This window comes from Callithrix jacchus, chromosome 9 (genome assembly GCF_049354715.1).
Source record: "Callithrix jacchus isolate 240 chromosome 9, calJac240_pri, whole genome shotgun sequence".
Classification (NCBI taxonomy): Eukaryota; Metazoa; Chordata; class Mammalia; order Primates; family Cebidae; genus Callithrix; species Callithrix jacchus.
The window spans coordinates 33,755,145-33,781,028 of NC_133510.1; the positions used below are offsets into that span (position 1 = coordinate 33,755,145).

Genomic DNA, 25,884 nt, shown 5'->3' on the forward strand with positions numbered 1-25,884 from the left:
GTTGCGGTGGGCCGAGATGGCGCCATTGCACTCCAGCCTGGGTAACAAGAGTGAAACTCCGTCTCAAAAAAAAAAAAACAAACAAAACAAAACACAACACCAGGCATTATAAAGATAAAGCCTAATTTTGAAGAAGGCATTTTCTTTTTCTTTCTTTTTTTTTTTTTTTGAGACCGAGTTTCGCTCTTGTTACCCAGGCTGGAGTGCAATGGCGCGATCTCGGCTCACCGCAACCTCCGCCTCCTGAGTAGCTGGGATTACAGGCGCGCACCACTATGCCCAGCTAATTTTTTTGAATTTTTGGTAGAGACGGGGTTTCACCATGTTGACCAGGATGGTCTCGATATCTTGACCTCGTGGAAGAAGGCATTTTCTGAGACAAGCTATTTGTATTTTATAGTGACTGTATGTATGTTTTTTTAAGGTTTCATGATGCTTTATAAAGCTATATACGATAAAACTAGAACTCTGTTCTTCATCTGCTTCTAAGTTTTCACCTGTATCTTCTGTGTACAAAGGTGACTTTGACTTCAAAGGGCAATGGGAATTGAATCTGGTATGAAAATGGGATGAGAAAATATATAGTCTTTCAGGAAAAGGTCATTACATACTGTACAGAAGCTCAACTTTTATTTTGATTAAATACTTTTTTCAGTGCGATTTACTAGCTAATTACTTTTTCAGCTTTGTGGCTTCGAAAGACTTACCTGATCTATAATGTCTACTGAAGGACTTAGCAGCCTCAAGGTTTGTGTGCTTTTATGTACAATTATTAATATTAATAATAATTAACCATAAATGGTAACTAGGGTGGGCCAGATGGCCTTTTCTTCTTTCAAAAACATCTTTATGTTCTTAGCTATTCAGAAGGTAGAGGTGATCATGCAAAGACACAAGTGACATTTTACATTATTGATTTTGGAACAAAGCTTAAATATAAGGGGACTGCCTTTCACCTGTATCAGACTGAAAGCACTAAATACCATCTGCTTATATCAAAGTAAAACTTTTTGTCTGTTTGTAGTCATGCTGAGTTTGGGGCTCCTGTTGGCCTCATTTTTAAGAACCTCACCCATTAATCATTAGTATTAGTTGGTACCACTGGTAATTAGTCTTTTAAGTTGCAACCAGATGGAATGTATAAATTATTAGAAGTTTCCTGCCAGGCACAAGTGTAGATGATTCATGGGGCTACGGCATTTTTCCTGTGCTCTGTTCCTGATAGGAAAATATAACGAGTATGTAGTTGGAAAGGCTAATTATAATCACTTTGTCTTGATTTCAACAATTGCTGACTGTTACTTCTGGTGTACCTGGAGATACAACAGGTTGAGTTCTTTTTAGAATTGTTTTAGACTTATTTTTACATTTTAAAATCGCCCCCCACTTATTTTGGTTCCCTTTCTATTCTCCTTTCTTTAATATCAGTAGCATGTCACTCCAGAAGCCGTCTTGTCTGCAGGAAATGTGGTGTTGCCAGGAGTCTCCTTGCTATGGCCAGTGGTAAGGGAGTTGGGGGTGGAGAGATTGAGAGGGATGACCAGATTAGATTTTTCTCAGTGGGAACTTACCCTCAAATATGTGTGTCCTCTAGTTGTAATCCTAACCACAGGCATGTGTGGTCTGGCATACAGATGAAAGGAAAGAAAGTTGACTATGGGGCTTACACTCCCTCTCTTGTGCCTTTTTCTTATTGCTCACTTCTGTGGCAAAACCCTTCCCCTAGATAAACCCTAGTCATCACCTACATTTGTCCATGCCTATATGCAAGCAGTGAAGCATTTCTGGAGAAAGTGAGATAAAATGTTGGTAGGAGTATAAATTTAAGACTACAATATAATTTTTAATGTGTAAATTAGACAGAAACCCAACTTAACCTAGCTTAAGCAAAAATAGAAATTTGTTGGCTTATGTAAGAAGAAAGTTAAAGGAGTGGTCAAGCTTCAGGCATGGCTGGATCTAGACATTCAAACAGTTTAATCAGGGCTCTGTTTTTCTCTCCAGCTTCATGACAAGGTGACATCTAGCAGCCTTAACTAACCTTACATTGTCTTTATACTTTTTTTTTGAAATGGAGTTTCACTCTTGTTGCCCAGGGTGGAGTGCAGTGGCACAATCTCGGCTCACTGCAACATCTGCCCCTGGGTTCAAGCAGCGATTCTCCTGCCTCACCCTCCTGAAGAGCTGGGATTACAGGTGCCTGCCACCATGCCCTGCTAATTTTTTGTATTTTTAGTAGAGTTGGGGTTTCACCATATTGGCTAGGCTGGTCTTGAACTCCTGACCTCAGGTGATCCACCTGCCTCAGCCTCCCAAAGTGCCGAGGGGTTACAGGCATGAGCCACCGTGCTTGGCCTCTTTATACTTTTAATACCAGTGAGAGGGAAAGAACAGACTTAACTAACCTTACATTATCTTTATACTTATTTTTTGAGATGGAGTTTCACTCTTGTTGCCCAGGGTGGAGTGCAGTGGCACAATCTCGGCTCACTGCAACATCTGCCCCTGGGTTCAAGCAGCGATTCTCCTGCCTCACCCTCCTGAAGAGCTGGGATTACAGGTGCCTGCCACCATGCCCTGCTAATTTTTTGTATTTTTAGTAGAGTTGGGGTTTCACCATATTGGCTAGGCTGGTCTTGAACTCCTGACCTCAGGTGATCCACCTGCCTCAGCCTCCCAAAGTGCCGAGGGGTTACAGGCATGAGCCACCGTGCTTGGCCTCTTTATACTTTTAATACCAGTGAGAGGGAAAGAACAGACTTAACTAACCTTACATTATCTTTATACTTATTTTTTGAGATGGAGTTTCACTCTTGTTGCCCAGGGTGGAGTGCAGTGGTGCAATCTCGGCTCACTGCAACCTCTGCCTAGAATGGTGATGACATTTTCAGGCCTGACTTGGAATGGCCTAGCTTGGGTCATGTGCTTATCCCTTGTATTAGTCCATTCTCATGCTGCTAATAAAGACATATCTGAGCCTGGGTAATTTATAAGAAAAAGAGGGTTAATTGGCTCACACTTCAGTCTGGTTGTGGAGGCCTCAAGAAACTTACAATCATGGTAGAAGGGGAAGCAAACACGTTTTTCTTTACATGGTGGCAACAAGGAGAAGTGCAGAGCTAAGGTGGGTGTGGTGGGGAACCCCTTACAAAACCATCAGATTTTGTGAGAACCCACTCACGATCGCAAGAACAGCATGGGGGTAACCATCCCCATGATTTAATTACTTCCCACCGGGTCCCTCCCATGACATAAGAGGATTATGGGAACTGCAATTCAAGATGAGATTTGGGTGGGGACACAGCTGAACCATACCATCCCTGGACCGATAACTCAAGTGCTTGTCCTTTGTCTAAGTGTAGCATCCCAGTCAAGGCTAGATCCACTTAAATCTCATGGGATCAGCGGGCATAAAATAGAGTGGGGAAGGGGAACATTCATGTCAATATTGAAATTCAAAGGTGTTCTCAAAGCTGTGTGGCCTTCCTGCTACAACCTTTTAATCCAAGTCACACTTCCACTCCTAATAACAAATATTTCAAACTGTCTTCACTGCTCTCAACTTTTCCCACTGCACCCCAATCCTTTCTCTGACTCTCAAGATGAATAACTTTTCTTTCTGTCTTACAAAGAAAGTTGAAGTGAAATGATGGAAAGCCCCACCATCAATTTCCTGCTACCCAACAACTGTGCAAATGCAAAGGCTTCTGTTTGAATCTATCCTCTTCTGTTTCTTACACCGAAACAGGGGCTTCTCTGTCTATGGCCAGTGCCATCGTCTGTGCCTTTTCCTGCCTTCTAACTCTAACCCTCTCTTTATTTATTTCATGAACATCCTACTGCATTCTCCTACCTGGAATTTACATTCCCTCCAACATTCTCATTCTCATTCTTCTTTATCTTTTAATAAAGCTTTCAACTGCTCATATATTCCTTATCCAACTTCTATTTTAAAGCTTTCCTTCTTTCAAAACCAAGCTTCTTATGAATGATGACAATCCTTGGTATCTTCATTTTCTCACTTCCCACTTACTTCTCAACCCACTCCAATCTAACTTTGATCAAGCGGCAAACCCTCTTATGTCCTTTCTGCTTTAAAATTTTCAATGTTAGTGCATTGCTCTTAGGATAAACATCCCAATTGTCAAAATGACTCAGAAGACTCTAGACAGTCTTGTTGTTCCTGGGGAGATTTCCAGCCACATCTTGCACTACAGTTTTCATTTCACATGACCATCTTCTTTTGGTTTCTTACATATATTGCAGTCTACTCTTTGCATCTGTGGGTTCCATACTACTGGATTCAACAATGGCAGACTGAAAATATTTGGGCAAAAATATCATCTGTACTGTAGACTTTTTTTTGGTAATTATTTCCTAAACAATGTGGTATTACAACTATTTACATTGTATTATGTATTACAAGTAATCTAGAGATGATTTAAAGTATATAGGAGGACGTGCATAGGTTATATGCAAATAATATGCTATTTTACATTAGAGACTTGAGCATCGTTTTTGGTATCCTGAGGAGTCCTGGAACCAATCCTCCACAATACTGAGGGATAATCATAGGTCACATTCCTATCTGACACAATCAAACTGTGTAACTGAGGAGAGTTTATGAGGTACTGTTTACAAGGGAGTTGATAGGGGATGATGAAGCATTTGAAAGCTTAGTTATCAAGAACATAGGCCCTTTAGATACAAGCAGGATTAATTACAGGTCTCTGAGATGCCACTAGCTGTAGCTATAGGATAAAGCTTTTTGAGTAACTTTACCCAATTGGAACTGTGCCTTAGAAAAAAGATCACAGCTATAGCCAACCCAAGGCCCATCAGGGAGAGAATCAGGAAAATAAATACCCTAAACAATTGACTAAAAGTAAGAAGCCAGAAGGCCAAGTATATGGTTGACAGATAGAGGTTAACCTTTTGGGGTACAAGGCAGGGTAAAGAAAGGTAAAGAGTGGATTAGGAAAAGCAACAGATAATTTCCAGCTCCTTCTTACCACAGCAATTTTGTACATGCTGCTCCTTCATTTGGATGCTGTTTTTGAAGGCTGATCATCTTCAACTAGTTCATTCTTCTTCATCCTTCAAACCTTGTTTTGTACAGAAGCTATTTTTAATCAAATGATAGGCCAAGGTCCTTCATTATGGAGGTCGGTACTTTTTTTCTCAGCACTTACCTCAGTTTGTAATTATCCTGCTATTAGTGTGATAATTTAATCAATGTCTGTGTCCTCCCTATGGTTCTATATTCCATGTGACTGGGGATTATGCCTGATTTAACTCATGGTGGAATCCCTAGGCCCTAGCACACAACACCTGGTATATAGTAGGAACTCACTAAATTCTTGTTGAATAAGTAAATATACTGAAAATGTATGCTATAGTCTGAATGCTTGTGTCCCCCACCAAATTCATCTGTTGAAGTCCTAACCCTTGAAGTGATAATATTAAGAGGTGGAGACTTGGGAAGTAGATAATGACATGGGAATCCTCATAAATGGGATTAGCACTCTTATCACAGAGGCCAAGGGGAGCTTGTTTGTTTCTTCCACCAAGTGAGGGTGCAGTGTGAATACACTGTCTATGAGGAAGGGGCTCTTACTAGTCAGCAAATCTGGTGTCTTGATCTTAGCCTTCCCAGTCTCCAAAACTGTGAGAAATAAATTCCTGTTGTTTATAAGCCACTCAGTCTAAGATATTTTGTTATAGCAGCCCGAAAGGACTAAGACACAGTGTAGCACTCTTAGTGGCTTGAGCTCTGGGGTCACCTTCTGTCCAGAGACTGACTGGGCAGCACCCATCACCACAAGGGCCTAGATGGGCTGAGTGCAAGCTTCCTAGCTTGGTAGCTTTTTGTTCTTTATCTTTCCCTTGCTATCAAAGAGGCTGGCTGTTCTCTCCAGGAATTCCAGGAGTTGCTCTTGTTGCCGGAGCTCTGGCCAGCCAGGGTTCAGTGCTTCAGCTAAAGAAAAGCCTCAGGACCTTCTCATTACTGGTTTATGTTTCTGTAACATCACTCTGTTTCGATGAAGGTCAGGATTGCTGGAAGCTTCCTGCCAGCCTTCTCTGTTTGGACCTAGGCAGAAGGCTTGCTGGGAGATCTTAGGGATCTGTTATTGAAGTGAAAAGTATGGCTCCAGAAAGGGCCAGGAGCGGCCATTGTGCACATTCATCTTCACAGCCAATTTAGCCTGTTGGTCACTGTCCATGACATGATAAGAATATTCATCTCCAGTGTGACTCCACAGCTGGTGAAGCACTGTCAACAGGTTTTGTAGGGAGACTTTATTCTTGCAGCTGCAATATTCCCTTTTCTCTAGTACCTCTTACCCAACTGGTGTCAGACTTCCACCAGCTCAGGCTCCAGCTTCACAGCCTTTGATAGAAATTCCTTAGCCATAGAGACACAGTCTGTAGTCATGTCCAGTGCCTTCCCAGTCAGCATCCCTGCTGCACCTTGACCTGGATTAAACCCACGACTTCTTCCATCTGCCACAGGGTCTTCAACATCTCCTTCAGGGTCTTCTGCATCTCTTCCTGCACATCCTGTTGCTTCCCCCCAGCATTCTCAACACTACGTGTCTTGAAATGAATAGAGCTGATCCACCAGTTCCTGCAGTTTCTCAAGATCTGCCTGACTTCTTCCTTTTCATTAGCCATCATTTCCCAGCTATCATGATTAATTAATTAATATGCAATCTGGTAAGTGCAGTGATTAGAAATGGATTTTTCTGTGAAGTTAATGAAGCTTAAGCTTCAGAACTCTCACTCCCTGGGCCTGTTCCAAGGCCCTGGCAAAGTGTTCACATGGTCATATGTTTTTGTAAAATATGCAAATATTAACTGTTTTAATCACACTCAGGTAAGAGCATACTCTCTCTCTATTCTGACTTCCCATGAATGTCACTTCTGCTTGTGTTAAATAACAGACTAGCAGTGGGCATTTTTGGGATTTCAATAAAGGGAATTGAGCTGAGGATGCATTATGTTTATGTGTTTTTCAGTTACTTTCATGTATATTGAAGCTATTGTTACTCATCTTGGTGTAGAAATGTCTTCTAGGAATTCTTGCATTGCTCATTATGCCAACTCACCTAACATTGGGACATGACAGGGCCAGTTTTAACTGGATGTGAATATATTCCACACTCCTGGCACAAAAAGAAAGTGCGTGGAGACAAAACAAGATTGGAAATGTATGGAGCCAGAAGCTAGTCCTCGGAAAATTCTTCCCATCGTTCAATCTGTAAGTGAAGGCTTTGATTCTCATTTATCTTCAGTTTAAATGGACGATGTTTAATATAAAATGACAACTGTATGTTATTTTTTGAGAAGAATCATGTGAAATAGAATTTATCAGAAATTCTGTGTTTGTAACAATACAGAGATTTTGTCTGTGTATAATGTAGCATGTTTTATAAAGCCCAACTATCAATAATAAAAAAAATTCTGATCAATTGTTGCATCAGAAAGATCAAATTCTATTCCTCCTCTCTCTATGAAAAGTAATGATACGAAATTATTGTTAAAGAGACGATAAAGAGTATGCAACCAACAAATAGGAAAACAGGCAGGAAAGGTATTCTAGAGAAATCAGGGCATTAATTAATGAAATATGTGTTTTTTTCTATATTTTGGATAGGTAGTATATTTTTCAGATTTAAAAAATCTGTATTAGAGTAATTTTTCCCTTTATAATAATAGTATCTTGGCATTCTAATTTTATATTTGTAATTTTGTATTCTTTTGCTTAAAAAGGGTCTTGAAAACTGTGCTAGCTTAAGGCCCCACAAGCCTGAGGCTGCACCCTGTGGTAGCAGAAGTAGGCATTAGGTTTTGAGGGAGTGTGTAGTTTCGGATGAGGATGTAAAGGACCAGGCGCGTTCTTACAGTGGGAGCACTTAAGCTGAGGTCTAGAGGCCGAATAGTTTTCTAGGGAAACTCTCCAAATTGCTGACAGGCTTGCCCAAATAATGGAATTTCTTTTTAGTTTTATACTCGTAGTAAGCACGTTTGGTTTACAGCTTCCTCCAGGAGGTTTGTTGCCATTGTTATGTGTGGATGTCATCACTTTATAACAGGTTGGGGAGAGAGGATGTTTGGTATGGGCTCTACGGGACCCTGTGGATTGATTCTGAGCTGCCTACAAAGAGAGTTAGCCAGGAACTGGTGAGACCCCAAGGGTGTTTGAGCCTCTAGGCACAAACAGAACTGTTTCAGAGCTTAGGTGACCATTGTCCTGCATCTGCATGGATCCAGCTTTATTCTGTCATGTCCTTTGGCATGGACAATGGTATAACCTTGACGGTTGGCAGGGGCAGCTAGGATGTTTCTCTGAGTGGCTGAGCAGTCTGCAGAGGTGGAAAAGTGGGAAACAGTGGCGTGTGGTAGTCTATTTTTGCATTGCTATAAAGAAATACCTGAGGCTGGGTAATTTATAAAGAAAAGAAGTTTAATTGATTCTTGGTTCTGGAGGCTGTACAGGAAACATGGCACCGTCATCTGCTCAGCTTCTCAGGAAGCCTCAGGGAGCTTTCACTCATGGTGGAAAGTGAAGCAGGAGCAGGCATCTCACATGGTGAGAGGGGGAGCAAGATGTGGTGTGGGGGGGTTTGTACCACACTCTTTTTAACGACCAATGTGAGCTCAGAGCAAGAAATCACTCATTACTGCAATTTCCAGGATTCTTAGGGTGGATGGTGAGGCCACCAACTGAGATAGAACTGAGATTCCCTCCCATGACCCAAATACCTCCTACCAGTCCCCACCTCCAACACTGGGGATGACAATTCAACGTGAGATTTGGAGGGGACCAAATCGAAACCATATCACAGAGCCAAAGTGAAAGGACAAAGCACATCTAGCCTTGTAGTGAAGTCAGCTGGCAGACTGGTTGTTGGTTCATTTATTTACTCAATAAATATTTACCGAGTACCTATTATGTGCCAGATCTTATTCTAGACTCTGGGACTACCATAGCACATAAAGTATATGAAATGCCTGGCTTCTATGGAATACATGGGAGACATCCCTTGGGAATGACAAGAAATAACAAATAGAACTTACTGCGGGAAGGAGGAGTGAAGAGGGGTTGAGGTTAAGCAATCATAGGTATGGGCCACTAAGGCACTGGATTTTCAGTTTCCAAATGTTATAATTAAACTTAGTGCAAATTATGCATTGTATTCTATTATACAATGGTGTTTATTTTTATATAAAAATGAAGTGTGCCCATCCAAGTCTGAGAAAAACTGATGTTGTGTGTAACCAGGAAGATATGTTGTATATAACCATAAACCCCTGCTATGAGCTTTACAGTTAATTGAAGAAGAACTATTTGAAGATTTTCAAACAAAAAAATGATTGAATCAGATTTGTGTTTATGTAGCTCACTCTTCTTTTTTTTTTTTTTTTTTTTGAGACAGAGTTTCACTGTTGTTACCCAGACTGGAGTGCAATGGCATGATCTCGGCTCACCACAACCTCCGTCTTCTGGGTTCAAGCAATTCTCCTGCCTCAGCCTCCCAAGTAGCTGGGACTACAGGCGCGCACCGCCACGCCCAGCTAATTTTTTGTATTTTTAGTAGAGACGGGGTTTCATCATGTTGACCAGGATGGTCTCGATCTCTTGACCTAGTGATCCACCCGCCTTGGCCTCCCAAAGTGCTGGGATTATAGGCATGAGCCACCACGCCTGGCCCACTCTTACTTCTTTACTGGGCTTGAAGGAAGAAGCCAGGGTGACTAGTTAGGGACTAATGCAACATTCCAGACTAGAGAGGTTGAGGATTAGAGGCAGAACTGGGGAGACTGGAAGGGAGGAGAAAGGACAGAGTCAAATAAGACTTAGGAAGTAAAACCAGCAGAACTTGGAAACTGAGCGCATGGGAGTGGAGGTAGGAGTTAGAGAAATTGAGGACTATTTCTAGGATCTTTAGGGTGAATGCTGAGGCCACCAACTGAGATAGGACATAAAGGTGGAGGAGCACATTAGGGATCAAACAATGAATTCACCAGCCTGGGTCACACAGTGAGACCCTGTCTTTAAAAATAAAGAAAAACTAGACAGGTGTGTTGGCGCATGCCTGTAATCCCAGCTACTGGGGAGTCTGAAGTAGGAGGATCACTTGAGCCCAGGAGTTCAAGGCTGAAATGAGCTGTGATTGCACCACTGCACTCCAGCCTGGGCGACAGAATGAGACCCTGACTACAAAAAAAAAAAAAAAAAAAAAAAGAATTCAGTGTTGGATATGCTAAGTTTGAGATGCCTATGGATATTTGATGGGAATGACCATCAGATAGTTTGATTTTCAAGTTTGCTGGGGGAAGTGCTGTGGGCTAGAAATAAATATTGGCAATTATTGGAATGCAGGTGATGATTTGAGCAGAAATAAGGGATGAGATTGCTGAAGAGGAGTAGGGAGATTGAGATTAGTCCCCCAAGGGTGGGACACAAGGGTACTATATATATAACCGGTATAGTGTGGTCAGAGGAATGGGGCTCTTCAAAGGTATGTAGGAGGGGCCCAGAGAAGTACAAGAGCCGTCTCTGTCATCCTCTTCTGGTGTGAGCATATGTGGAGTTGCTGAGCCTCCTTAATTCATTCAAGAAATATTTATTAAATATCTCTGGATATGCTGTAACATTCCCCACTAATTACTTGGTGACTGGTGTCAGATGTCCAGATGGTTGTATTGTTGAAAATATGTATGCTTAACTCCTTGGTGGGAAGAAATGGCTCTAAATAAGGTCCCATGGCCCACAGCAGGAAGGCCCAAGACATTGAGCATGAAGTCAGCAGAGCCATTGTGATGAGCGACCAGATGGGGATGCGGGATGAGGGGTGTGGGGGCAAGCAGGCCAGCCTGAGGGAATGCCACGTGTTGGACGCTGGAGACATGCTGTGTTGCTTCTGTCACAGAGCCACCAGCAGCATGCCTGGTGCTTCGCTGGCAATCATGCCTCCTGCATGAGAGCCTGAATCCCTGCTTAAGCCATGAGGCTGAGACTTGCTGGTTTCCTTTCCCAAAGCAGGCTTCACAATCTGTTCAGGGCTGTCTCGGTGCTTGGAAGGAGGCGGAGGAACTGGGATTCACCGTCTGTGAGGGTATTGCAGGGAAAGAAGGAAGAGTGTTCTGTTTTTGAAGAATGATAAGAAAGAGAAAATTTCATCATTTTACAAGTGGAGTTTAATTCATGTACTAGATAAGAGGACACCTCACCTCTGGCAAGCATCATTAATTTACTCCATCAAATATGTTCATAGAAATCCTAAGGTTGATAAAATTCTCAAACAGAAAATGTTAAAAGATCTAAGAAAAATTATAATGGCCTTAGCTATAGGGCCTAAATAATTAAGAATAGTCTCAAAGGCATATGGAACATCAGAGAAAAGTTATGGATATTTTTGTCTGTTAAAGGAGAAAATCTCAAGAGGAAGATGGCTTTTAAAATAGAAATGGCAAGTGAGCGCTTGTCGACTCAATTGTAAGCACCTGTCCAGTTTTGTTTCCTGCCCCAGACTCCTTTTAAAAACATTGTAGGGCAAGTGGCCAAGAATCTGCCGCTTTAAAATGCATTCACCTGATCCTCAAGCACTTGTGGTATCGGCATTGTTATCTGTATTCTCAGATGAGAAAACAGAAGCTCGGAGAAGTAGTGTACTGTGCCCTTTTGTCAAAGCTGCTCTGTGGCAGAAGTGAGACCCTCAAGCCGGATCGCAGGGCTCGTGCTCATCTCCATGCTCTTCTACAGCAGCTTCCTTCTTGATGCACCCCACTTGCCATGGTAGAATCCACTATCTATTTGGATTTTGAGGCCATGCCTCCTGATCAGTTTTATATCTGAATCAAGAACTGGGTTATGGGTACGCCATGAGATGGGATGGTCAGAATGCCCTGGTGGTCTCACATACTGCCTTGATGAGGGTAAAAGTGGGACGGAGAGAGGATACAGTTTATGGCTCATCTTACTTATTGTTTATCTCCACATAAAGGTCCAGCGTCAGAGGTGATGAGTAGGAGGTGAGGTGGAGGGGAGCAGGGTCCCCCTCTCAGCTGACCCAGGCACTGAGACTCCAGCATTGGGTGACACAGGAGCAGGATCAGGAAGACAGACACCAGAGCATGTTGTACTGTGTTCCTTACGAGAAAATAGGCCAAGGCCTCTATTCAGTCTTTGAGTTGAATCAGAGAAGGCAAAAATCAGAATACATAAGAAAGTATGTAACTTAATTTCAGCATTCAACGTAAGTACAGCTCATTCCCATTGGAAAATAAGATTTTACTGACAGCTTATATGGTGTAGCTAATTTAATTACATCACCTGCTTTCCCTGTTAGTGACAGCATTAGGGGGCGGGATGATGGCATTCGGAGATTTCTCTGGGTCGACTGATCTTTCTTTGAATTTTATGTTGTCTTGTCTCTTTGCAGCAGCCTCCCCGCCCCCGCCACCTTTATAAAACAATTTTTCAATATTGTTACAGAAAGACAAATTGTGAATGGAGTTTAGGCCTGCCCTCGGTTCCCGACACATGAACTGTGTATAAAGTCGGCTGACTGTGAAGTGTTCAGTTTGGAAAGTTACTATCCCATGAGCAACATCGTCAGGATACACAGGCCTTGTTTTCAATGTTAAGCTTGTGGCACAAGTTTCCTACTGCCCTATGGAAATTCCCTTACTACAGATTGCGTGACCTGCTTAAGTCATGATGCATTGTGGGTGAATAATTTTCTTCATTTTACTCTTTTTACTGCCCTTGTAACCCTTCAGGGTCTTGAAAAAATACGGTCTGGTAGATTTTTTCTTTTGTTTCTACTGTAACACTGAATACATAATGTGATTTTGCAGATCCTGTGGCAAGAGATTGGCTGGCTTCCATACTCATTTAAAAATCACTATTGGTGCTTCTGCTGGAGGGGTTTTCAATTCACCATCTCTAATCTGCCCTTCTGAAAGATTTAGTGACCAGATGTCCAGGATCAGTGAGAAAGATCCTGTCTGCCAGAGTCAATATTTTTTTTCCTATCATCCTGCTGGCCTAGGGACTTGAAAATCCCCATCAGGCATAGCGAGCTGTGGATGTCTCTGGTAGAAGTATTGTTAACCAAATTCGAGTTTACTAGACTAGCCCAGCTCTAATATCGATAAAACTCCTTTTATGTTTTCATCTTTATTTAATTTTTTTTAAAAAATTACCTTTCTTTTTTTTTTACCACCTTTTCTATTCTGCATTTCAAGTCTGGTCATGTACTCTCTTATCTTTGACTTCATTCCTTTCCATCTGCAGAGGTATTTCTACTGTGATACCACTTTCTCTACTTGCTTGATGTAACCTTGCCAAGTAACTGATCTTGTTACTTAGAGTGCGGTCCTCAGGCACCAGCATCAGCATCACCTGCAAGCCTTTTGGGAATGCATGATCTCAGCCCTCACTATGGACCTACTGATTCAGAATCTGAGTTTTCACAAGATCCCCAGGTAATATGGATATGTGTTAAAGTTTGTAAAGCTTTGCTCCAATGTATGGCCTTGCAAACTCAGTCTTTTCTAGAAACCTATGACATGGAGGGCATAGTTACAAAATATTTTTCACTCTCTCGATGTCCTGGGGTAACTACTGACACTTGCAACTGGGGAGTGGAATGCCAGAGGAGAGAGTGCTCAGCTGCATTGGAACCATGCTTCCAAGGCAGGTGGTCCTGCCATGGCTCTGGACAGGTGAATGTCCTGCTTTTCCTTATCTGCACCAATCTGATGCCCGCCTCTCTCATACTTGCACAGCAAGGAAATGAAGCCACTGCAATATGAAGATGTATTTCAAATGACAAAAAGTGTCACTTTAGAGCAAGAGTCCACAGAATGAGGGGGAGACAGATGTCTCAATTTCAGCTGCATGTACTAAGTGACATATTTCACGAGGCAACCAGATGTCTCCATTTCATCCGTGTAACAGTTGTTCCCCATGAGACAGGTAAGTGGGTGAGCAGGAACCACAGCTCTGGGACTGGCGAGTGTCTCAATGTGACAGCCTTGTCACAGGAGGCACAAGGTTCTTCATTGTTTTTTTCAAGTTAACATGTTTCAACAGTTATATAGTTACACTTTTTTTTTTTTAAAGCTACAGAAGTTTAACAGAAATTTATCATGGCGATGCACCTCTCACTTAATATGAAGTATATAGGCACATGAATCTTCTGGGAATCATGGTGAAAATGTAGATTCTGATTCCAGAGATCTAGGATGGGGCCTGAGGATCTGCATTTCTTTCTTTCTTTCTTTCTTTCTTTCTTTCTTTCTTTCTTTCTTTCTTTCTTTCTTTCTTTCTTTCTTTCTTTCTTCCTTCCTTCCTTCCTTCCTTCCTTCCTTCCTTCCTTCCTTTCTTTTTCTTTCTTTCTTTCTTTCTTTCTTTCTTTCTTTCTTTCTTTCTTTCTTTCTTTCTTTCTCTCTCTTTCTTCTTTCTTTCTTTTCTCTCTCTCTCTCTCTTTCTTTCTTTCTTTCTTTTTTTTGAGATGGAATCTCACTCTGCTACCAAGCTGGAGTGCAGTGGTGCAATCTTGGCTTACTGCAACCTCCGCCTCCAGGGTTCAAGCGGGTTCTCCTGCCTCAGCCTGAAGAGTAGCTGGGGTTAAAAGCTTGTGCCACCATGCCCAACTAATTTTTGTGTTTTTAGTAGAGATGAGGTTTCAACATGTTGTCCAGGATCATCTCCATCTCTTGACCTCGTGATCTGCTGGCCTCTGCCTCCCAAGGTGCTGGGATTACAGGCATGAACCACCGTGCCCTGCTGAGGGTCTGCATTTCTAACAGGCTCTCAGGTGACTCTGATGCTGAAACTATGGTAAGCTCTTGCCTCTTCTCCAAACAGGAATTTCAAACTGAGGAGCAATTAGCTTTTCAAATGCAATGGCACTTGGGCTACTTTTCCATTTGAGAATGAGATCAGGAAGATTTTTTTGCGTTTTTTTTCAATATTTTATTTTTTATTAACAAATAATTTTACATATTCATGGGGTACATATTTTGATAGATTTAGGAGTGTCATTGCAGTGGTGCGCTTTCTTTTTCAAAATCAAACTACTGATCTCTTGTTACCGTATATTCATTCAGCACAGGAAAGACAAAAATACATCAGCCTTCAGTCCCTTTTGCTTCCAATCCATCCAGCAGACTGTCACCAACATAATCTTCCTGAAACACTGCTGTCACCATGTCACTTCCCTGCTCAGGAATTTACAGTCATTTCCTTTTTCCGATTAGACCAAGTCTAAATTCATCTGCCAGGCTTTCAAGGACTCTCATAACTTGGCTCACTCTATTTATTCAATCTTATTTTCTTCCCCTCCTCAGCCAGTACTCCCTGTCACTCAGACCCGCCTCTGTGCTGCTTTCCTTCCACTGCCAGACTGTGCTGTACTACAGCTCACCTGAATCTGCTGTTTCCGTAGCAGGATTCAAGGTCTAACGTTCCCATGACATTGTCTCTAATTTTTTAGATTGCAATGATCACATCTTTCTTTGAATTTCTATGGCCAAACAATTCAGCACTTAATTTAGAGTTATTTATTTATTTATTTGAGATGGAATCTTGCTCTGTTGCCCAGGCTGTCAGGCTGGAATGCAGTGGCGTGATTTCAGCTCACTGCCACTTCTGCCTCCCAGGTTCAAGTGATTCTCTTGCCTCAGCCTCCTGAGTAGCTGGGATTACAGGTGTATACCACCACACCCAGCTAATTTTTGTATTTTTTTTTTTGAGACTGAGTTTCACTCGTTACCCAGGCTGGAGTGCAATGGCACGATCTCGGCTCACCGCAACCTCCACCTCCTGGGTTCAGGCAATTCTCCTGCCTCAGCCTCCTGAGTAGCTGGGATTAAAGGCACGTGCCACCGTGCCCAGCTAATTTTTTGTATTTTTAGTGGAGACGGGGTTTCACCATGTTGACCAGGATGGTCTCGATCTCTTGACCTCGTGATCCACCGACCTTGGCCTCCCAAAATGGTGGGATTACAGGCATGAGCCACCGCGCCCGGCAATTTTTGTATTTTTAATGGAAACAGAGTTTCACCATGCTGGCCAGGCTGATCTCGAACTCCTGACTTCAGGTGATCTGCCCGGCTCGGCCTCCCAAAGTGCTGGAATTACAGGCATGAGCCATTGCGCCTGGTCCCACTTAATTTAGATTTAAAAGTGCTTTGTGTAGGAGGTTGAGTAGCATCCCCCTCAAGATTTATGTCTTTAGAATGTGATTTTATTTGTAGATAGAGTCTTGGCAGATGTAACTAATTAAGATGAGGTCACTTGGCATTAGTGTGAGCCCTAAATCTGGTGTCCTGATAACAAGAGGAAATAAGAGAAGACATACAGGGAAGAAGGTTATGTGAAGACAGAGACGGGAATTGGAGTGAAGCTGCTACAAGCCCAGGAATGCCAGGAGCCACCCTGGAGGAGGCAAGACAGGATCTTCTCCTAGAGCTTTTGAGAGGAGTGCGAACCTGTCAAGACCTTTATTTTGAACTTCTAGCCTACAGAACTATGGAAGAAGAAATCTCTGTTATTTTAAGCTACCGAGTTTGTGGTAATTTATTAAGGCAGTCCTAAAACACACTTGGTATTAATTTTTATCTAATGTATGCATGGTAGCTTTAGCTCTTTACATGTGAAGTCTCTACAGAATAGGGCCCCCTGTGCTCTTCTAATATTCCCTGGAATGGTTTACATAGGACTAAAACAGTAATGTAAAAATATCTATTTTTTTTGTATTTTACTTTTGTTACTGAGATATGTCATGCATCCTATAAAGTGCAAAAATCCTAAGCGTCGAGCTTATGACTTACAAAAACCCGCCATAGTGGAATTACTACCCAGATCAATGTAAAAGACATCCACAGCACCCCAGAATCCTCCCTTGCACCTTTCCCCAGTTAGAACCACTCGTTGAACTTCAATTGCCACATTAGTTTTGCTTGTTTGTGAACTTTATCTGAATAAATTCATACAGAGGCTTCTATCAACCCTGTGCTGTGAGGTTCATTCATCTTTTTACATCTAAGAGTTTATACTTCATTAAAAAAATTTTTAATGGTGTTATAAAATGGCAATTTATAATTGTGTGTATTTATGGAATACAGAGTGCTTATGACATATGAATACAAAGTGGAATAACCACATCAAGGTAATTTTAAGATTTATCACCTCAAATACATATTTTCTTTTGTGATGAGAACATTTGAAATTTGCCCTCAGTGATTTTGCAATGCACAATATTTGTAACTAGATTCACCATGCTGTGCCATAAGTCTTAAAAAAAAAAACCCAACCCCTAGTTTTCCTGTCTGAGACTTTGTACCCTTTGACCATCGTTTCCCTATTCTCCCCACCCCCAGCCTCTGTAAGTGAGAACGTGTGGTATTTGTCTTTCTGTACTTCGCTTATTTCACCTAGAATAACGTTCTTTAATTACATCCCTGTTATTCGAAATGCCAGAATTTCCTTCTCCTCCTTCTTCTCTTCTTTTCTCTTCCTCCTCCTCCTTCTCCTCTTCCTCTTCTTCTTCCTCGTCCTCCCTCTCTTCCTCTTCTCCTTCTCCTCCTCCTTTTCTTTCTTCTTCTTCATTATTGAGAGGCCAGTGCTCGCTCTGTCACCCAGGCTAGTCTAACTCCTGGCCTCAAGTAACTCTCCAGCTTCAGCCTCCCTAGTAGCTGGAATTATAGGCACAAGCCACCATGCCTGGATCAGAATTTCCTTCTTTTTAAAGTCTGAATAGTGTTGTATCTATACCACATTTTTCCTTATCACTTTATCTGCTGATGGACACTTAGGCTGATTCCATAACTTGACTACTGTGCATATTGCTGCAATGAACATGAGCGTGCACATCTCTTTGATAAGCTGATTTCCTTCCTTTTGGGTAAATATCCAGAAATGGGATTGCTGGATCATATGATAGTTCTATTTTTAGTTTTTTGAGGAACCTCCATCCTGTTTTCCATAATGATTATACTAATTTACATTCCTACCAACAGTCTACAGGGGTTCCCTTTTTTCCACATCCTTGCCAACTTGTTACCTTTCGTCTTTTTTATTGTAGCCATTCTGATAGGTGTGAGGTGATATTGCATTGTGGTTTTGATTTGCATTTTTCAAATTAGTGGTGTTGAGCATTCTTAATTATACCTACTAAATACTTGTATGTCTTCTTTTGAGAAATGTTTATTCAGATCTCTTATTCAGTTTTGAAACTGGATTATTTGTGTTTTTGCTATTGAGTTTTCCTTATATATTTTGGATATTAACCCCTTAACTTCTGGCTTGTAAATATCTCTCCCAATCTGTAGGTGGTCTTGTTAGAGTTAATTGTTTTCTTTGCATGGCAGAAGGTTTTTAGTTCAATGTAATCCTATTTGTCTATTTTTAGTTTTGTTGCCTGTGCTATTGCAGTCAAATCCCTAACAATATCAAAGTGTAGTTTTCCCCTATGTTTTCTTCTAATAGTTTTAGTTTGAGGTCTTATGTTTAATTTTTTAATCCACTTTGAGTTTATTTTTGTATATGGTGTGAGATAAAGGCCCAATTTTATTCTTCTGCATGTAGGTATATTCAGTTTTTCCAATACCATTTATTGAAGAGACTATCCCTTTTTCATTGTGCATGACATTTTTGTTGAAATTCAATTGACCATATGTGCATGGGTTCATTTCTGGGCTATTCTTATCTATTGGTTGATGTACCTATTTTTATGCCAGTATCATGCTGTTTTAATTACTAGAGCTTTAAGGTATAATTTGAAATCAGGTAGTATGATGCCTCCAGCTATCTTCTTTTTGTCCATGATTGCCTTGGCTATTTGTAGTATTTTGTATTTACACATGAATTTTAGGACTACTTTAAATATTTTTAAGAAAAATGCATTGCAATTTTGATAAAGGTTGTATTGAATCTGTAGATAATTTTAGGTGGGATGGGCATTGTAACAATATTAATTCTTTCAATTCATGAACACATATCTTTGCATTGATTTGTGTCTTCAATTTTTTCATAAATGTTTTTTAATTTTCAGTGTACAGGTCATTTACCTCCTTGATTAAATTTATTCCTAAGTATTTTATTTTTTTGGTAGCTCTTGTAAATGGGATTGTTTTCTAGATTTCTTTTTATACATTTTCATTAAGTGAATATACCTATGTTTATTCATTCTGTTGTTGAAGCTCACTTGGGTTCTTTCTGGGTTTTGGCTATTATGATAATGTTGCTATGAACATTCCTATACTGTATTTTGGTGCATATTTAAACACCAAGGTATATATTGTTGGTCTATACCTAGGAGTGGATTGCTGAGTCATGGTTCAGCACAGTTCATCCATGCTGTTGTGTGGTTCAGTAGTTTGTTCTTTAAAAAAAAATTATTTCTTAATTTTTGTGGATATATAATAGATGTGTATGTTTATGGGTTACATAAGAAACTTTGGTACAAGCATGTAATGCATAATAATCACATCAGGGTAAATAGGGTGTCTGTCACCTCAAGTGTGTATCTGTTACAAACAACCCAATTATATTCTTTTAGTTATTTAAAAATGTACAATTAAATTATTTTTAATTATTATAGTCACCCTGTTGTGCTAGCAAATACTGGGCCTTATTATTTCCTTCTAATTTTTTTTTTGTACCCATGAACCATCCCCCCATTCCCCACCACCCTTCCTAGTCTCTGGTTACCATCCTTCTACTATCTATCTTCATGAGATCAATTATTTTAATTTTTAGCTCCCGCAAATAAGTGAGAACATGCAAAGCTCGTCTTTCTGTGCCTGGCTTATTTCACTTAACATAATGTCCTCCAGTTCCATCCATGTTGTTGCAAATGACACAGTCTCATTCTTTTTAATGGCTGAATAGAACTCCATTGTGCACATGTAGATTTCTTTATCCACTTACTTTCTGTATCCACTCATCTGCTGATAGACACTTAGGTTGCTTGACTACTGTGAATAGTGTTGTAATAAACATAAGAGTGCAGATATCTCTCTGATACACAGATTTCCTTTCTTTGGGGTATATACCTAAAAGTGGGATTGCTGGATCATATGGTAACTCTATTTTTAGTTTTTTGAGGAAACTCCAAACTGTTCTCCACAGTGGTTGTACTAATTTATGTTCCCACCAGCAGTGTACAAGGATTTCCTTTTCTCCACATCCTCAGAAACATTTATTATCGCCTGACCTTTGGGCAATAATAGCTATTTAAACCGGGATAAGATGATATCTTATTATAGTTTTGATTTGTATTTCTCTGATGATCAACGATGTTGAGCACCTTTTCATATCCCTATTTGTCATTTGTATGTCTTCTTTTGAGAAACATCTATTCAGGTCTTTTGTTCATTTATTTATTAGAGTATTAGATTTTTTTCCTATGAGTTATTTGAGCTCATTATATATTCTGGTTATGAATCCCTTGTCAGATGGGTAGTTTGCAGATATTTTCTCCCATTCTGGGGGTTATCTTTTCACTTTGTTAATTGTTTCAACAACGCATACAAATTTGCTGTGTAAAAGCTTTTTAACTTAATGTAATCCCATTTGTCCATTTTTGCTTTGGTTGCCTGGGCATATAAGGTATTACTCAAGAAATCTTTGCCCAATCCAAAGTCCTGAAGAGTTTCCCCAGTGTTTTCTTGTAGTAGTTTCATAGGTTGAGATCTTAGATTTAGTTGTTTAATCCATTTTAACTTGACTTTTATATATGGGGAGAGGTAATGGTCTAGTTTTATTCTTTTGCATATGGACATCCAGTTTTCCCAGCACAATTTATTGAAGAAACTGTCTTTTCTCCAGTGTACGTTCTTGACACTTTGGTCAAAAATGAGTTTACTGTAAATGTATAAGTTTATCTCTAGGCTCTCTATTTTGTTTCACAGATTAATATGTCTATTTTCATGCCATTACTATGCCATTTTGATTATTACAGCTCTATAGTAAGTTTGTTCTTTTTTATTGCTGGATAGTATTCCATTGTTATGAATCTACTACAGTTTCTTTGTTCATCTGTTGATGGATATTTGGATCATTTCCCGTTTGGGATTATTGCAATTAGAGCTTTATGAAAATTCATCTTTTCATGAACATGTATTTCATTTCTTTTGGATGTGGACAATATAAGAATAGAATTTCTGAATCACACAGTAAGCATAAATTTAACTTTATAAGAAACTATTGAAGTTTTCCAATGGTTGTACCATTTTATACTCCAATCAACAGAGTATGAGGACTTTAGCAGCTGTACATCCTTTCCAACACTTACTGTTGTCAGTTTTTATAGTTTTAAGCATTTGAGTAAGTGTGATATGATATTTCACTGTAGTTTTATTTGCATTTCTCTAAATGACTATGTTGAGTATCTTTTCATTTGCTTATATATGTTCTTTTGTGAAATATCTGTTCACCTCCTTTGCCCATATATTTTTTTGGGTTGTTTGCCCTTTTATTGTTGATTTATAGGAGTTCTTTTACATATTCAAGATCCACTCTTGGTCATATATTTGCATTGCAAGCCTGTGGCTTGCTTTTTAGTTTTTTAGTCATGTCTTTCAAAAAGCAAAAGTTTTAAATTTTGATAAAGTCAGATTTACCATTTTTAAATGACTTCTGTTTTTTTGCTTTCTGTCTTAGAAATCTTTATCTCCTCCAAGGTTGTAAAGATTTTCTCTTATATTTTCTTCTAAAAGATTTATAGTATTATGTTTATATTTATGATCAATTTTGATTTTATGTGTATGGCAGAAGGTAAGAATTGATGTTCATTTTTGTATCTATCTATCTATCCGTCTATCTATCCATCCATCCATCCAGTTGTTTCAGCAACATTGGTTGAAAAGACTATTCTTTTTAAAATAAGTACCTTGGCAACTTTATTAAAAATCAGCTAAGTACAGATATGTATACAGATTTCTGGAATCTCTTTTGTTCCACTGATCTATTTGTCTATCACCATGCAAGTACCATGTTCTCTTTATTACTTGAGTTTTATAATAAGTCTTGAAAAGGTAGTGTAAGTTCTTCCTTTCAAGATCATTTTGGGTATCCTAGCTTGTGCAATTCCATATAAATTTTAGAATAAGATTTTTTTTTTTTAATTTTTTATTGGATTTTAGGTTTTAGGGTACATGAGCAGAGCATGCAAGACAGTTGCGTAGGTATACACATGGCAGTGTGCTAGAATAAGATTATTAATTTCTATGAAAATACCTGCTTGAATTTTGATTGGGATTGCACTGAAGGATTAATTTGCATAGAAATGACATCTTTACAATGTGTCTTTCATCCCCTGGAATATGATATATCTCTATACTTGCTTAGATTTAAAAAAAATCAGTGTTTTGTAGTTTTCAATAAGCAATTATTGTACCTTTCTAAAATTAAACTTATTTCTTAAGTGTTTTTGTTTCTTGATGCTACTACAAACAATATTTTCTAAATTTTATTTTTTAATTATTTGTTGCTCTTAAAGAAAAAATGCAACTGATTTTTTGTATATTGATACTGTGTCTTACAACCTTGCTAAATTCACTTGTTAGAGGTACATAGATTCCTTAGGATTTTCTATACATGCAATCAAGTTGTCTGACAATACACACAGCTTTCTTTCTTTCTTTGCAATCTTAATGCTTTTTATTTAATTTTCTTGTTTTATTTCACAATCTAGGATCTCTTAATCTAGGATAGAAGTGATGAGAGCAGACATCTTTGATATGTTTTCTGTTTTAAAGGGAAAACATTAATTGGTCACCATTAAATATGAATGGATATTGATTTTTGTCAACTTTTTAATATCTAGTGAAATGATCATATAATTTTAAAATTATAGTAATGTAGTAAATTGAATTCATTAGTGAATTTAACCTTGCATTATTAGAATTAACTTCATTGGTCCTGCCATATTCTATTTTAAATATATTGCTGGATTTGGCTTGCAACTATATTGTTGAGTAATTTTGAGGTGTATAAGTTTTCTTGTAATGCTTTAGTTACTTTTGACACCAGAATTGTGCTAAACTCCTGAAGTGGGAATGTTTATTCCTTTTTGATTTTCTGAAAGAGTTGGTTTAACTTCAGTATTATGAAATGTTTGACAGAGTTCACCAGTGAGCGATATGGGCCTTGAGTTTTCTTTGTGAGAAGATTTTTAAGGACAACTTCAATTTATTTAGTAAATATTAGGCTATTCATATTTTGTATTTCTTCTTGTTTGATTTTAGGAAGTTTTATTTCTTAAAGACTTTGTACATTTCACTTAATTTGTTCAATTTACTAACATACTATTACTTATAACATCCTTTTAGTGTCTGTAGCTGCTTTTATAATTGGTAATTTGCAGTTTTTTCTTTTTTATAAGTCTTGCTAAAGGTTTAGCATTTTCATTAAATCTACAATGGATAAAGTGGTAGGAAGTTTTAGGGTGATCTGGTAACTCTGAAAAAGAACCAAATTAAAATCCTAGGACTAACAATTATAATCATTGAAAAAAATTACTGCATGGGATTAATAGCAGGTTGAACACAACAGAAGACAGTAAGAATCTGAAGACAGGTCAATAGAAATTATTCCAACTAAAGCACACAGAGAAAAAAATTGAAAAAAACCAAAAACCCAGAACTTTATTTTTAAAATATGGACCACCCAATTTTCCAAATTTGATTAAAAAACTCAGCCCACGTTTCAAGAAAGTTCAACAAACCCAAAACAGGATTTAAAAAAAAAAATCCTCACCTAGACATGTAATAGTCAAACTGCAGAAAAAAAAAAAAAAAAATCTGAAAAGCAGACACAGAGAGAAAGACTTTTAGGTACCAGAGAACATTGATGTGGGTGAACTCTGCCTTTATGGAGCTTTAATTCTAACAGGGGACACAAACAATAAACAGAAAACATAATATGTAAGTAAGAAAGGTGAAAAGTGCTATGGGAAAAGAGGGAAGAGGAGCAGGGTATGATGAATCAGAAATGCCAGAGGCCAGTGAGGTGCAATGTTGCATAGTGTGGTCAAGGTAGGCCTCACCAGCAAGGCAATTGAGCAGTCTCGATGCCCACATGAGGAAGTTGGGGAAAAGTATTATGTAGAAGAAATAGGTGATGCAGATGCCCTGAGACAGGGACAGTGAGGTGGGGCATCTGGAGTGAGGCAGAGTGCTATGATCTGAATGTATGCATCCCTTGAAATTCATATATTGAAATTCAATCTCCAAAGGACTAATATTAAGAGGTGGGGCATTGGGAGGTGATTCGGGCAGGGAGGCTCTGCCCTCATGACTGTGATTAGGGCCTTTATAAAAGAGGCCAGAAGGAGCTTGTAGCCCTTTTCGCCCTTCCATTGTGTCTTTCTACATAGAAGGAATTATCTGTGAGGAATAGGCCCTCACCAGACACGAAATCTGCTGGCGCCTTGATCTTGGACTTCCCAGCCATCAGAACTGTGAGGCATACATTTCTATTGATAAATTACCAGGTCTAAGGAATTTTGTTATAGCAGCCTGAACAGACTAAGAAAGAATATAAGAAATTATGTCATTGTTACTCCGTATCTCTCTACTGTGTCTCCAGGCACTGTGCCTATGCTGTTCTCTGGAGTATTTTCTCAGCCCATAGAATGAATATTTCTCTCCTCTAATACATTGGAAATTGTGGGACAAGGACTGTATATTTTACTTCTTTTGCACCATTGGTGCTTAAATAAATATACACTAAATAAATGAATGAATAAATAAACAAACTTACAAATGTCTTGCTTTAATTCTCCCATTCACATTTATCATGTAGACAAAACAGTAGCGACTTGTTCTCTCTGTCCAATTACTTGGTTGATCGAGACTGTAAGCTGTGACCTCAGAGACTACCACAGTCTTGTTTACTGACACTTTTTCAGAGTCAATCATGGTGGCTAGCCTATGGAAGTGCCTAGAAATGTATGTGGAATTAATGACTAAAGCCACAATTTCACAGCCAAAGAATCATGTATATATGTATCTATATAATATGTGTATGTGTAATTTTAAAAAGTCAAATTCAAAAGTTAACTTGACCTCATCTTGATTAACTGAGATTACAACATTAGCAGAAATATGTCCGCATTCTGTTTAGGCCTCCAGACACTACTATTTCCAGGACTATACCATCCCCACCTTAACAAGCCCCACCCCACTGTGACAACATGTGGATTGTCATCTATGAAGACCTATCTCCACCTTGTATGCCTAGCAACCAGGGCATTAAAACATAAATGGTGTAAATAATGTAGTCACGATTTCATCACAATACAACATTCCTTATAAGGACAGAGGTATGTTTATGGCCACATGAGCTAGACCTTTGCCCTGAGAAATAGTATTAATGCCTAGAGTCAATTGATTTTCTTACTTCCTACATTGCTTGTTGTAATTTCCAAGATGGCATATTTATGAACACTGAGTGTTACATTGGGAATTGTATTTTTTCATCTGTATTACGTTGCTTAGGAACATTGCCATAAATTTCAAATTTGTGCATCTAAAACATATTACAAATAAGATGTATGCTATTCACATTCAACCTTAATATATATTACACTATCAGTGAATTAGCCAATAGCACACTGGAAAGATTTTTGGGGATAATTCACCCATAAGATCAAGAGTAGAAAAGGAGGCAAATCCTAGTCCAATTTAGCAGCATAGCAATGATTTTTACAGAAACTTTGACAGGGCTCCGAGACTAAATAATCAGCATTTCCATCACTGCTGAAGATAGCCTGTTTGGTACAAAACATGTGGGTACTTAGACATCATGAATTACTTATTGTTGGAGACCTTCTCAGGGGGAGAGGATAATTTCTTACG

At 39.2% G+C, this 25,884-nt stretch overlaps 2 long non-coding RNA genes across 5 annotated transcripts in view; one reads left to right on the forward strand and one right to left on the reverse strand.

The window, feature by feature from the left end:
- The first annotated feature begins 261 nt into the window (after positions 1-261).
- LOC144577758 (uncharacterized) lies at positions 262-19,621 on the forward strand. 3 transcript variants are annotated; one of them, XR_013522303.1, is made up of 4 exons: positions 262-747; positions 6,514-13,497; positions 13,801-13,990; positions 14,693-19,621. It is a non-coding gene; the product is annotated as an uncharacterized LOC144577758 (long non-coding RNA). The 3 variants fall into 3 exon arrangements; XR_013522302.1 differs by having other exon boundaries at positions 6,514-12,738; positions 13,307-13,497; positions 13,801-19,621; XR_013522301.1 differs by having other exon boundaries at positions 13,801-19,621.
- Positions 8,450-25,884, reverse strand: part of LOC108593116 (uncharacterized) — a 33,980-nt gene continuing 16,545 nt past the window's right edge. The window contains exons 3-4 of one of the 2 annotated variants that reach the window (XR_004728693.3): positions 11,989-12,157; positions 8,450-11,115 (exon numbers count right to left, since the gene is read on the reverse strand). This is a non-coding gene — a long non-coding RNA (uncharacterized LOC108593116). Of the gene's footprint in view, positions 11,152-11,988; positions 12,158-25,884 lie in introns of both variants that reach the window. The other variant, XR_004728691.3, reaches the window with a different exon arrangement.